We start from the raw sequence: 13,291 nt of genomic DNA, 5'->3' as shown, positions 1-13,291 counted from the left end.
AGATAGATAACTTCCTGATGCAGCTGGTAAGTGAGCCAACCGGGAGAGGTGCCCCTCTGGACCTGCTGTTTACGAACAGAGAAGGCCTGGTGGGCGATGTGGTGGTCGGAGACTGTCTTGGGCACAGCGACCACGACATGACAGAGTTTTCAATTCTTGGAGAAGTAAGGAAGGGGGTCAGCAAAACCACTACCCTGGACTTCAGAAGGGCAGACTTTGGATTGTTTAGGAGTCTGGTTAACAGAGTCCCTTGGGAGGCAGTCCTGAAGGGCAAAGGAGTCCAGGAAGGCTGGATGTTCTTCAAGAAGGAAGTCTTAAAGGCACAGGAGCAGGCCATCCCCATGTGCCGAAAGACGAGCAGGCGGGGGAGAAGACCGGCCTGGCTGAACAGAGAGCTTTGGCTGGAACTCAGGAAAAAAAGAGAGTTTACCATCTTTGGAAGAAGGGGCAGGCAACTCAGAAAGACCACAAGGATATTGTTAGGTTCTGCAAGGAGAAAATTAGAAAGACAAAAGCCCAGCTAGAACTTAAAGTGGCCAATACAGTGAAGGATATCAAAAAATGTTTTTACAAATATATCAGCGACAAAAGAAGGGCCAAGGAGAATCTCCATCCTTTGTTGGATGCGGAGGGAAACATTGCCACAAAGGATGAGGAGAAGGCTGAGGTACTTAATGCCTTCTTTGCCTCAGTCTTTAACAGTCAGACTGGTTATCCTCAAGGTATTCAGGCCCTGAGCTTGGAGACGGAGATAGGCAGCAGAATGAAGCCCCAATAATCCACAAGGTAACAGTTAGCGGCCTGCTCCTCCACCTGGATGCCCACAAGTCCATGGGGCCAGATGGGATCCACCCAAGGATACTGAGGGAGCTGGCAGAGGAGCTCACCAAGCCACTCTCCATCATTTATCAGCAGTAATGGTCAACCGGGGAAGTCCCAGTCAACTGGAAGTTAGCTAATGTGACACCCTTCTACGAGAAGGATCGGAAGGAGGATACAGGGAACTACAGGCCTGTCGGCCTGACCTCGGTGCCGGGGAAGGTCATGGAGCAGATCTTGAGTGCCATTACACGGCACGTGCGGGACAACCAGGGGATCAGGCCCAGCCAGCATGGATTCATGAAGGGAAGATCCTGCTTGACCAACCTGATCTCCTTCTATGACAAGGTGACCCACTTGGTGGATGAGGGGAAGGCTGTGCATGTTGTCTACATGGACTTTAGTAAGGCCTTTGACACTGTCTCCCACACCATTCTCCTGGAGAAGGTGGCTGCTCACGGCTTGGATAAGTGAAATCTCCACTGGGTAAAAAACTGGCTGGACGGCTGAGCCCAGAGAGTGATGGTGAATGGAGTCAAATCCAGTTGGCAACTGGGCACAAGTGGTGTTCCCCAGGGCTCAGTGTTGGGGCCGGTCCTGTTCAATATCTTCATTGATGATCTGGATGAGGGGATTGAGTGCACCCTCAAGTAAGTTTGCAGATGACACCAAGTTGGGTGGAAGTGTCGATCTGCTGGAGGGTAGGAAGGCCCTACAGAGGGACCTGGACAGGCTGGATCGATGGGCCGGGGCCAACTGTATAAGGTTCAACAAGGCTCAGTGCCGGGTCCTGCACTTGTGTCACAACAACCCCATGCAACGCTACAGGATGGGGGAGGAGTGGCTGCAGAGCTGCCCGGTGGAAAAGGACCTGGGGGTGTTGGTTGACAGCCGGCTGAACATGAGCCAGCAGTGTGCCCAGGTGGCCAAGAGGGCCAGTGGCATTCTGGCTTGTCTCAGGAATAGTGTGGCCAGCAGGACCAGGGAGGTGATAGTGCCCCTGTACTTGGCACTGGTGAGGCTGCACCTCGGAGTCCTGTGTTCAGTTTTGGGCCCCTCACTCCAAGAAGGACATCTAGGTGCTGGAGCATGTCCAAAGAAGGGCAATGAAGCTGGTGAAGGGTCTACAGAAGAAGTCTTATGAGGAGCAGTTGAGGGAGCTGGGGTTGTTTAGTTTGGAGAAGAGGAGGCTGAGGGGAGACCTTATCACTCTCTACAACTACCTGAAAAGAGGTTGTAGCGAGGTGGGGGTCAGTCTCTTCTCCAAAGTAATAAGTGATAGGACGAGAGAAAATGGCCTCAGGTTGTGTCAGGGGAGATTTAGATTAGATATTGGGAAAAATTCATTCAGAGAGGGAGTGGCTAGGCATGGGAACAGACTTCCCAGGGAAGTGGTGCAATCAGAGTCCCTGGAAGTATTCAAAAAACATGTGGATGTGGTGCTTAGGGACATGGTTTAGAGGTGGACCAGGCAGTTAAGTTAACAGTTGGACTCAATGATCTCAGAGGTCCTTTCCAACCTTGTATGATTCTATAGCGTTGGAAACCTTTTCTTTTACCTACTTTTGCACAAGAAGGAAGACGTCACTTTTTCTCTTACTGATGAGAATGTCTCTGCAGTGGGGATGGGCCAAGGCCTGCCCTTGCCTTTGCCTTCCTTACAGTATTTTTTCTCTGTGAGCTTGCCATGCATTTGGATATGTAATTGTGTTCACAGCCAGCCAGTCAGTCCTATAACACTGGGTACATACCTACATGAATATAAGTTTGCAAAATCAAGTGGGTAGTATAGGTAACAATGTAGGACAAATTTTTCATGGCTAATGCTATCATTCCCCACAACCGCATCTTGTATTCTTTATCTGGTCCATACTCACTTTGCAAGCATCCTAAATTCCCCTGAAGCATTCCAGCAATTGAAATCTTCTCAGCCAGTCCTGTGTCTTTCCTCTTCTGTTGTATTCACGTCAGTTTAGACAGAATTACCCCTCTGCCTTACCCAATCATGGCCGCTTTCCCAGCATGTGGGAACTGACCACAAAAGCATGCTATGATTCTTACCATTTGCATTCTGACAGTGTGATTTTGGTAGCTGTTAGGAGAATAAACAGCAACATTAGATCTCAGAATGGCTGGAGAAGGGTCATCTGCTAGTCTGGGTATTGGCAGAGTGCAAGGATCAAGCACATTGAGCAGCAGTACCACCACCAACTTACGGAAGTAACAAAGGTCATGCAAGATGTTTGCACCACGCTTCTGTTGTGAAGAATTTGCCAGGTGTTTGCTGTAAGCAGAGACCCACCACAAGTTATAACCTCATTTTGATTTCCCAGCAAATGATTTCAAGAGGACATGCTAGAAACAATCTTGAATTTATGGATAAATCTATACTGCCTTTGGGACTCAAGGAGTAAGTTCTTGTCTCTGAACAAGTGATATGAACTAGCTCAAAGGTTATATAGCCTGTAGGAAACAGGACTTGGAACAAGTCTCTATTCAGTGTCCAAGTTTCCTTAAAGAAGGAACTTTTGGTTGTTTCTGATTAGAGGCAAAAGCCATATGCAGTATGGATGTCTGGGCTACCTGAGGCTTAGTCTGAAGCAAGGAGTGAACCAAATGGACAGCAGAGAGAGCATATAGAATGAAAATGCTCACTACATCTGCCCTACAAATGACATAGATAGAGGAAGCCACTGGGATGAGTAAAGATGGTCTTAATCATCAAGATGCATGGGGAAAAGTAACAGACCTGCAACTCTTTGAGTGCTGCCTGCCACTTCTATAATTACTCTATGGAAGTTATTCTGAAAGAGACTGCCCTGGGTTTCTGGGCAAGCTGGTTACTCTTACAGAGGTAATATTCTGCTCTGGTTTGTGTACAGCTTTGTCTAGGGATGGAAAGCAAATAGTTAGCCTCCATGACGTACTTTTCTTTCCCCACACATTTCCCCTGCTAGCACTACCTCTGCCACCGTTAAGATGTAGTCCAATATAGTTGCCAAGTAGAGGAAAAAAGTGAACGTACACCTACTCATTATTTTGCAGTAATACCTTTTCTGGTATTTACTGTGATTACAGGACTTTATTTCTAAAAAGCTTGATAGTGTTTTTATTCAGAACTGTTTTCTGTAGAAAGTATTTTATGGATGCCCTTGTATTCAACTGTACCACAGCTCTGAAAGCACTGGTAATTATAGATCTATTGGTAGGTTTCATGTATGGAAGGTTTTTGTGCTGGAACCCCCAGAAATCACTCCATCTATTAATGTACTGTTTTGTCACCAGTCCCTTAAACATCCCCACATGGCACCCACCAGTGACTCTGAAATGTCATTTGTTTCTTTTCCTTCTAAAGCCTTTAATATTATATATATATATTATATTATATATTAACTTTAATAAGTTTTAAATCAGTGGCTAGCCTGAGAGGCAGTTAAGATCCAAAGCCAGTAATAAGATCCTATTAGACCCCTATGCTAAGGCAATCGAATAAAGCTTCTGCATTTAGCCAGAAAATCTCCGCTTCCCGGGTACATGCTCACTCCCTCACACTTCACGCTCCCACCGAGTCTGCATCACATTGTGCCGCAAAAGAGGAAGTGCAGAGGTGGTATCACCGGCTCTGAAGTTCAGCATAGGTGTTAATTTAATTTATTTCAAGAGTACTACCTTTGAATGTTCTCAAAGAGACACTAATTAAAAAAAAAGTCTCACAAACACTCACTACCTCTGTGTTGTGTGGCACTGCAGACAGATATTTCACATTGTTAGCAGGCCGTTTGTCTCTCCGTAATGCTCTTTCTCAGCTGTTATTATATTTGTTTCTTTAATAAGCGTTTGTTTTTCTCTATGGTAATGACTGGCTTACAACTACTTGCAAACAATACGGAAAGTTATGCAAAAGGATTTCATTTTAAAGTTGCAGAACAGAAAACCAGCCAAATTTGAAGGAACACCTATCCCTCACACATAGCCCATATACGCAAAGCTATGAAATCAAATGCATTACAGCAGTACAAACGCCACCTCGTCTCTCTCTCAGACACATCTGTCTATATGTGCACACATCCGTGCAAACACACACACGTACAATGTACATTACTGTCAAGTTAAAAGCCTAAAGCTAATCCTTAATCCTTAGGTCATCCCCTTCATTTCAGCACATCGAGCTGGCCAAGCCTTCCCAACATGCCTGTCAGCAGTTAGCTGACGTAACTCTTCCCACTCAGGTCCCATTAATTCAGCAGCTTCACCAATGGTGTTCCACCAAGTTCATCATCTCAAGCTTCAATTTTTGTTTAAACACAAAATCAGAAAGTTATATGTTGCAGTGAGGCAGTTTGACTTAATTTTGTTCTCCTTTTAGCTGAAATGTCCTGATGAATTTGATGTACAATTTTGTGAAGTGATATGGTTGATCTTACTCAACATTGGCCAGTTCCTCCTCCAAAATTTGACCTGAAATTTTCCAGTCCATTTAGAAACACACTTTTGTTTTAAAAAAGCTTGTTGATATTTTGTTAGCCCAGTAACGACCTGGTGATTTCTTTGTGGCCATGTGTGTATGTGTGTCATCTGGACATTTATGTCTTCCCTCTTAAGGTTTCCACTGAATGTCACTATCTTTCTGCTTTTTACAAATCTTCTTAATACATACCCCATGTCTGATTACCCTTACAACATATTACCCATTACAGAGACAGGAGCTAGTTTTAATAGCTCACATTCTGGATTGGGCTTCAATTCCTAAGCCAGTTTTGGATCCACTGCATGATTTGGTCACCTCATTTTCTGATATATTAGTTTTCCAGCAGTAAAATGGAAATTATACTTCTCTACTTTTCAATGGAGTTGTCAGAATAAAACTAATTCATGACCTGGAGATAATCTAATAACTCTAATGGTGCTGAAGACCATGAAGTAGATAGACACACTGTAATCATAGAATCAAGGAATAGTTTGAGTTGGAAGTGACCTTTAAAAATCATGTACTCCAAACCCCCCGCAATGAGCAGGGGCATCTTCAACTCGATCAGGTTGCTCAGAGCCCTGTCCAACCTGACTTTGAATGTTGCCAGGGATGGGGCATCTACCACCTCTCTGGGCAACCTGTTCCAGTGTTTCACCACCCTCATTGTAAAAAATTTCTTCCTTATATCCAGTCTGAATCTACCCTCCTTTAGCTTAAAACCATTACCCCTTGTCCTATAACTACAGGCCCTGCTGAAAAGTTTATGCCCATTTTTCTTATAAGCCCCCTTTGAGTATTGAAAGGCTGCAATAAGGTCACCCCGCAGCCTTCTCTTCTCCAGGCTTAACAACCCCAACTCTCTCAGCCTTTCCTCATAGCAGAGGCGTTCCAGCCCTCTGATCATTTTTGTGGCCCTCCTCTGGACCCTCTCCAACAGATCCATGTCTTCCCTGTGCTGAGGACCCCAGAGCTGGACGCAGTACTCCAGGTGGGGTCTCACCAGAGCACAGTACAGGGGCAGAATCACCTCCCTCGACCTGCTGGCCACACTTCTTTGGATGCAGCCCAGGATACGATTGGCTTTCTGGGCTGCGAGCACACATTGCTGGCTCGTGTCCAGCTATTCATCCACCAGTACTCCCAAGTCCTTCTCAGCAGGGCTGCACACAATCCCTTCATCGCCCAGCCTGTATTGATACGAGGGGTTGCCCTGAACCAGGTGCAGAACCTTGCACTTGTCCTTGGTGAACCTCATGAGGTTCACACGGGCCCATATCTCCAGCCTGTCCAGATCCCTCTGGAGGGCATCCCATCCCTCAGGCATGTCAACCACACCACTCAGCTTGGTGTCATCTGCAAATTTGCTGAGGGTGCACTCGATCCCACTGTCTGTGTCATTGATGAAGACATTAAACAGCACCGGTCCCAATATGGACCCCTGAGGGACACCACTTGTCACTGATCTTCATCTGGACATTGAGCTGTTGACCACTACCCTCTGGATGTGACCATCCAGCCAATTCCTTATCCACTGAACAGTCCACCCATCAAATCCATATCTCTCCAATTTAGAAAGAAAGATGTTGTGGGGGACCGTGTCAAAGGCCTTACAGAAATCCATATAGATGACATTCGTAGCTCTTCCCTCATCCACTGATGCAGTCACTCCATCATAGAAGGCCATTAGGTTGGTCAGGCAGGGCTTGCCCTTATTGAAGTCATTCTGGCTGTCCCAAATCTCCTGCCTGTCCTCCATGTGCCTTAGCTTCTAGGAGGATCTGTTCCATGATCTTCCCAGGCACAGAGGTGAGGCTGACAGGGCAGCAGTTCCTAGGGTCCTCCTTTTTAAAGATGGGTGCAATGTTCCTCTTTTTCCGGTCTCCAGGGACTTCACCTGGCTGCCATGACTTTTCAAATATCATGGAGAGTGGCTTGGCAACTACATCAGCCAATTCGCTCAGGACTCTGGGATGCATCTCATCAGGTCCCATAGACTTATGCATGTTCACGTTCCTCTGGTGGTCACGAACCTGATCTTCTCTTATAGTGGGAGGGACTTTGCTCCCCCAGTCCCCATCTTGCAGCTGATCCACTTGAGAGGTGTGGGAAGAGAGAGACTGCCAGTGAAGACTGAGGCAAAAAAGTTGTTGAGAACCTCGGTCCTCTCCTCGTCTCTTGTTACCAGTTTCCCAGACTTGCTCATCAGGGAGGTATGCTTTCTTTGACCTTCCTTTTCTGGCTGACATACCTGAAGAAGCCCTTCTTATTATTCTTTGCATCCCTTGCCAAGTTCAGCTCCTCTGCACCTTGGCCTTCCTGACCCCATCCCTACACAACTGAGCAGTGTCCCTACTCTCTTCCCAGAATACCTGTGCCTGCTTCCACTGCCTGGGCATTTCCTTCTTGCCCTTTAGTTTGACCAGCAGGTCTCGACTCAGTCGTGCCAGTCTCTTGCATTCCTTGCCTGATTTCTCACACCTGGGCATCAAGAGCTCTTGTGCTCTATGGAAAGCGTCCTTAAAGATCTGCCAGCTCTGTTCTACTCCCTTGTCCCTGAGGGCAGTTTCCCAGGGGGTCCTATTGACTAACTCCTTGAAGAGCTGGAAGTTTGCTTTCCTAACATTCAGGGTCCTCACTTTGTTCTTCACCTGACCCATATCCCTCAGAACTGCAAACTCCACCAGTGCATGATCACTGCAGCCCAGGATGCCTCCAATCTTGATGTCATGGATTATCTCTCACTTGCGTTGGTGGCCAACAGGTCCAGTGTCACATCCCCTCTGGTAGAGCTTTCTATTGCCTGGCCTAAGTTATCCTCAATGCATTCCAGGAGTCTCCTGGATTGTCTATAGCTCGCTGTGCTACTTTTCCAGCAGATGTTGGGGTGGTTGAAGTCCCCAAGCAGGATGAGAGCCTGCAAGCATGATGCCTTCTGTAGCTGGAGTAAGAAGACTTCATCAATAGGCTCCCCTTGATCAGGCATCCTGTAGTAGACACCAAACACAAGGTTCCCTTTGTTGCCTCAGTCTCTGATTCTTACCCATAAGCTTTCAACCTGCTTGTGGCCATTCTTCAGAGACAGCTCTTCACATTTTATCCATTTCTAGATGTAGAGGGCAACACCTCCGCCCCTCCTTCCTCGCCTGTCCCTTCTGAACAGCCTGTAGCTATCAATAGCCACACTCCAGTCATGGGATTCATCCCACCAAGTTTCAGTGATGGCAACTAGGTCACAGCTTTCTAGTAGCACAGTGGTTTCCAGCTCCTCCTGTTTGTTGCCCATGCTGCGTGCATTGGTATAGAGGCACTTCAGCTGGGCTGTCGGCCGTGTCACCTTCTTAGAGGAACAAGAAATCGATACATGTATTGACTTCTCTCTCCCATCATCATGTTTATTGTTCTAGAAACTTGGAGTTGATTTCATGTGCTAAATCACTCAGAAACACTCTAGTCCACCCCAAAACCATCATACATACCAGGCATCAAACATATAACACTCTCATACAGATAAATGATCCGAGGAATCGACTCAACGGCTGCTAGCAGTTAATTTATATCGTGGTTTCGCCATAAACTTTTAACTTTGGAAATAATCTGCCACCCGTTTCAATTTTTGGCTGCCACATAATGCACCTTTGTGAAGTCACTTTTCTGTCTAATAGAGATGTTTCTTTTTATGGGTGAACATTTTTTTAAAAATAACAAATAGTTATCTCATTTACCGTTCACAAAAAGCATGCCACTTAACCGTATGTAACCAAGCCCCATTTCATCTGGTTTAATGTTTAGCAAGGCATGCAAACTAGTCAATATTACAGGGAGAAGGTGATTTATTTAATAAAATTACATTACTTCTTTTCCATTAAAAAACCAAATAATTGCAACAAAAAAAGTGTTTAAAGTAGAAAAGCATAGCCCGCAAAGACTGATACCGAAAAGTCAGCACATACTGGAAAGTCTGATGCTAAGCTCAGCTGCCTCTTCACCCCGTCTCCACTTTGGCTCTGTATCTGGTGTGCAGCCAGTCTCTGTTCCTGAAGTCGAGTACTCCCAGAGTGATTACAGATATCCACCATAATGTAGTTAGCAGATAGCCCATTTGTTCCGCTGTGGATAAGGTTGCAACAGAACTTTTTTAAGCACACTTTTTTCCATTGGGGAGGATAAAGTTTAGGATATATATAGATATAATATGTAGTATGCAATGTATAATATATACATTTACATGTTATATCTACCTATCTGTATTCTCCTTGTGAACAAGAAGTTGAACAGGAGTCAGCAGTATGGTCTTTTGCCCAAGAAGGCTAACTGCATGCTAGGCAGTTGTAGCTACCATGTCAGGGAAGAGATCCTTCTCCTCTGGCATTTGTGAGACCACATCTGGATTGCTGTGTCTGGTTTGGGGATCCCCAGTGAAAGAGAGCCATGGACATACCGGAGTGAGTTCAGAAGCAGCCAGCAACCTAGTCAGGGGGCTGGAGAACACAGCATGTGAACAAGAGGGGGATAGATTAGTTTGTTGAGTCTTAAGAGGAAAAGGCTAAGGGGAGACATTATTGCTGTCTTCCACGACCTGTTGCATTGTTATAGAGAAGACAGTCAAGCTCTTCTCAGAGCAAAAAGACAAAAAGCAATAGATAAAAGTCATATGAAGGGAAAAAAAGTCACCCTGTGAGTGATCAAACACCAGCACAGATCCCAGAGAGGCTGTGGAATCTCCTTCTTTGGAGATGTTCGGAAGTCAGATGGGCACAGGCCCAAGCAACTTCATCTGACTTCAAAGTTCAATATGACTTCAAAGTGAGCCCTGCTTTGTATAGGGTGTTGGATCAGAAGATCTCCAGAGGTACCTTCTACCCTGAATTACTCAATTTAATGGTAAGACCTAAGCCCTGTAAGCACCCAAAAAAAGTGACAGGCTGTGAGTTCACACCTACTTGATGACAGAGACTTCTCAAAGGAAAGCTTAGTTATGAATGCCCCAGCCACAGGAAAAATCTTCCAGTGGAACTCACGATCAACCATGCAACACAAATGTGTATTAAATCACTTCTTGTTCTTCCAAAACTATTTAGTGTAATCTAAGTGGAGGAAGTTAACGTTTCCCACTCACATTGGAAGTCACAGAAAATTGCCCTAGATGACATTTTGTGGTCATAGACTCCCTGCTTTGCTGCTGTTGTTTACCTTCAACACATGTAGAAACTGTTTTTGGGAAAAGATAAGCCAATAAATGTGATCTTTTGTTTTGACGTAATGCATTCCTCTTACTCATTAGATGCCTTTTTGAGATTAACCTAAGAATGTTGCTCTTGCAGTCAACCAGATAAGGCTTCTTTTTTCTTTTGAGGAAGGGAGGGGTGGGATGTCTACAATTTTTTTGGCTAGAGCAACACTGATACTTTATGCAATTGGGCCTTTGTTCTTAAAATAAACACATAAACTTGGCTTAAAATAAGAAGTAGTAGAATTTGTTTGTTATTAGAATGCACTTGTGATTAGGAGAACCATTAACCAGCAGCTGTCCTTTTGCACTGTGTGAGACGACCACACTTTCCCCGCATATTTTGGAGGACAAGAATGGCATGTGCTATGATGCTAAGGATGTCCGAAATGTTGAGGATGCGTTTTAAATTCCATTTACTGCTCTGTGTTTCTCCCACCAAAGAGGCACTGTAAGAAAGCAAGGAGACTCTGAGCAAGACAAGCAGCTTATGCCCAATTAATTTTATCTCTGAGCTTGTCTTCTAATACCAGGTTGTGAAGCATAGGTTTTTTGGGATAGTGCCCTCTGGAAAAAAAGCACACAAAAAAGACCATTCATGCATACATGCATGTTTTTCTAGGAATGTCTGTAGCACTGCAATATGTACACCAACTGCAATATGCACACCAGAGTTTGGGAACCTTTTTCGGAGGGCTGTGATTGCTTCTATCCCTTGTATTCAAAATTGTTTATGTCCTTTTCATGTTCCTTCAGATACTGCCCTAGAAATGTCTGGTAGAAAGCTGTGGGGGATTTCTCCATATTCTACCCTTTGTTTAAGCCACTGATCTGGCTGCGAAGGTCACAGCAGAGTGACTGTCAGACCATGCCCCTGTTTGTTAAATACTTTCACAGAATCAGAATCACAGAATGGTTGAGGTTGGAAGGGACCTCTGGAGGTTGTCTTGTCCAACCCCCTTGCTCAAACAGGGCCACCGAGAGCCAGTTGCCCAGCACCATGTCCAAATGGCTTTTGAATATCTCCAAGGAGGGAGACTCCACAACCTCCCTGGACAACCTATGCCAGTGCCCAGTCACCCCCACAATAAAAAAGTGTTTCCTGATGTTCAGAGGAAACCTCCTGTGTTTCAGTCTTGCCCATTGCCTCTGTCCTGTCAGTTAAAGAGCATGCAACACTTTTGCAGTGAACCAAGGAGATGGAAGCTAATTTATGTATTTTGTTCCAGTGTCCAACTGAAGCGCATAGCACAAGCCAGTCCCTGGCAAAATCATGTCAGGGAGTCAAAGACGTGAGTCTTGCAGTTCACACTGCAACATCCTCAGTGCCATCAGTAACTCGTGGATGCAGGGTTTGAAAGTAGGCGTCTTTAATTCCAAAGGTATGAAATATTACATTCAGTCAACTTGACAAACATTTTTCTTTCTGAATTTAACCTTCAAACACACAAATCTCAACAGCAAGCAGCAGCACCAGGCTTTAAAATTGGGCAGTGGATAGGACCTGCTGCTTTTAATTCTCTTTTAACCTATGCTGAGCTGCTGTTCTTTAAATTGCTGCTACAGCTACTTAATTTCCCTCCCCAGTATTATAAGTTGGTGTTTATTATTATTATTTTATTGTTTTTTCTCGCTGGAGTGGTAGAAGATAATAGCCATGTCACAGTGATGCACCAGCCCTGGTGATGTCACAGCCATGTCACAGCAGGCAGCCACCAGCTCCTGGCACCACCCTGGTGATGCAGCAGCAATGTCCCAGCAGGCAGAACATTGGTGGTGGCCATGTCACAGGTGGGTTGGTGCCACAGCCAGCTCCAGAGGGTATAAAAAGGGCTGTGCCAGCTCAGGCTGGCCGACAAGTTGGCAGGCTGGCCAGGTGAGCAAGGGCAGAGGGGAGGGCAGGGCAGAGCCAGGTGGCTGCTCCACCTTTGTTGCTTTTCCTATGCATTGCAGCTGGACACACAGACAGGGATGCAACCAGACCACAGTGTGCTCCTGTCCTCTCCTTCTGGAGAGCTGTCAAAGCTCTACAGGACAGATAAGTACCCCACCTGTATCCCATCACAGTCTTGCAGGGAGCTGGACGCTTTCCAGAGCCATGGGCAGAGGGAGCTTGCCACCCTTTTACCCTGAGTAGCCAAGGGTTGGCTGGGCCCCGCATGATCTCCTGGCACCATCCCTGGGGATGAAATGGCCTTGTCACAGCGGGCAGAACACTGGGGGTGGCCCATGTCACAGTGGGGTGAGTGGCATGGGTGACCCAGGAAGGGTGTCTCCTGGCTATCAGGGAGTTGTGGGATAGACAGCCTTGGCAGGAGGCTGGGAGACCACCAGGCAAGGAGGCAAGGGCTCTCCATGGAGATGGAGGGTGGCTGCTCTGGTTGCTGATTCTCCTGTCTTTGACAGCCGCAGCCCTGGATACAGAAATGAGGACACCACAGCCTCTGCCACTCAGCCAAAGAATGTTGCAACTTTCTAAAAGGAAAATGACCTAAGATGTAAGGAAACACACAGAGCGCCAGGCAGAACCACATCATAGTTTTACTGGCAGCTGAAGGTTCCTCACAGCCATGGACAAGGGACCACTGCACCACCTACCATCTCCATACCCCACCATAGTTCTACAGGCAGCTGGAAGCTTTATTCATAATAACTCTGGCTGGCACAACTGAACAGACATTAAACTGTTTAAAGCTAATTTGGCTCTAAAAGCAAGTGTGATTGCAATTGGGGAAAATATTACTGCTCTATAGATTTTAGGGTGCAAAACTCTT

This window comes from Nipponia nippon, unplaced genomic scaffold (genome assembly GCF_047370975.1).
Source record: "Nipponia nippon isolate SJK-2023a ecotype South Korea unplaced genomic scaffold, ASM4737097v1 scaffold_4, whole genome shotgun sequence".
NCBI classification, from domain to species: Eukaryota; Metazoa; Chordata; class Aves; order Pelecaniformes; family Threskiornithidae; genus Nipponia; species Nipponia nippon.
This window is presented reverse-complemented; position numbering follows the sequence as displayed.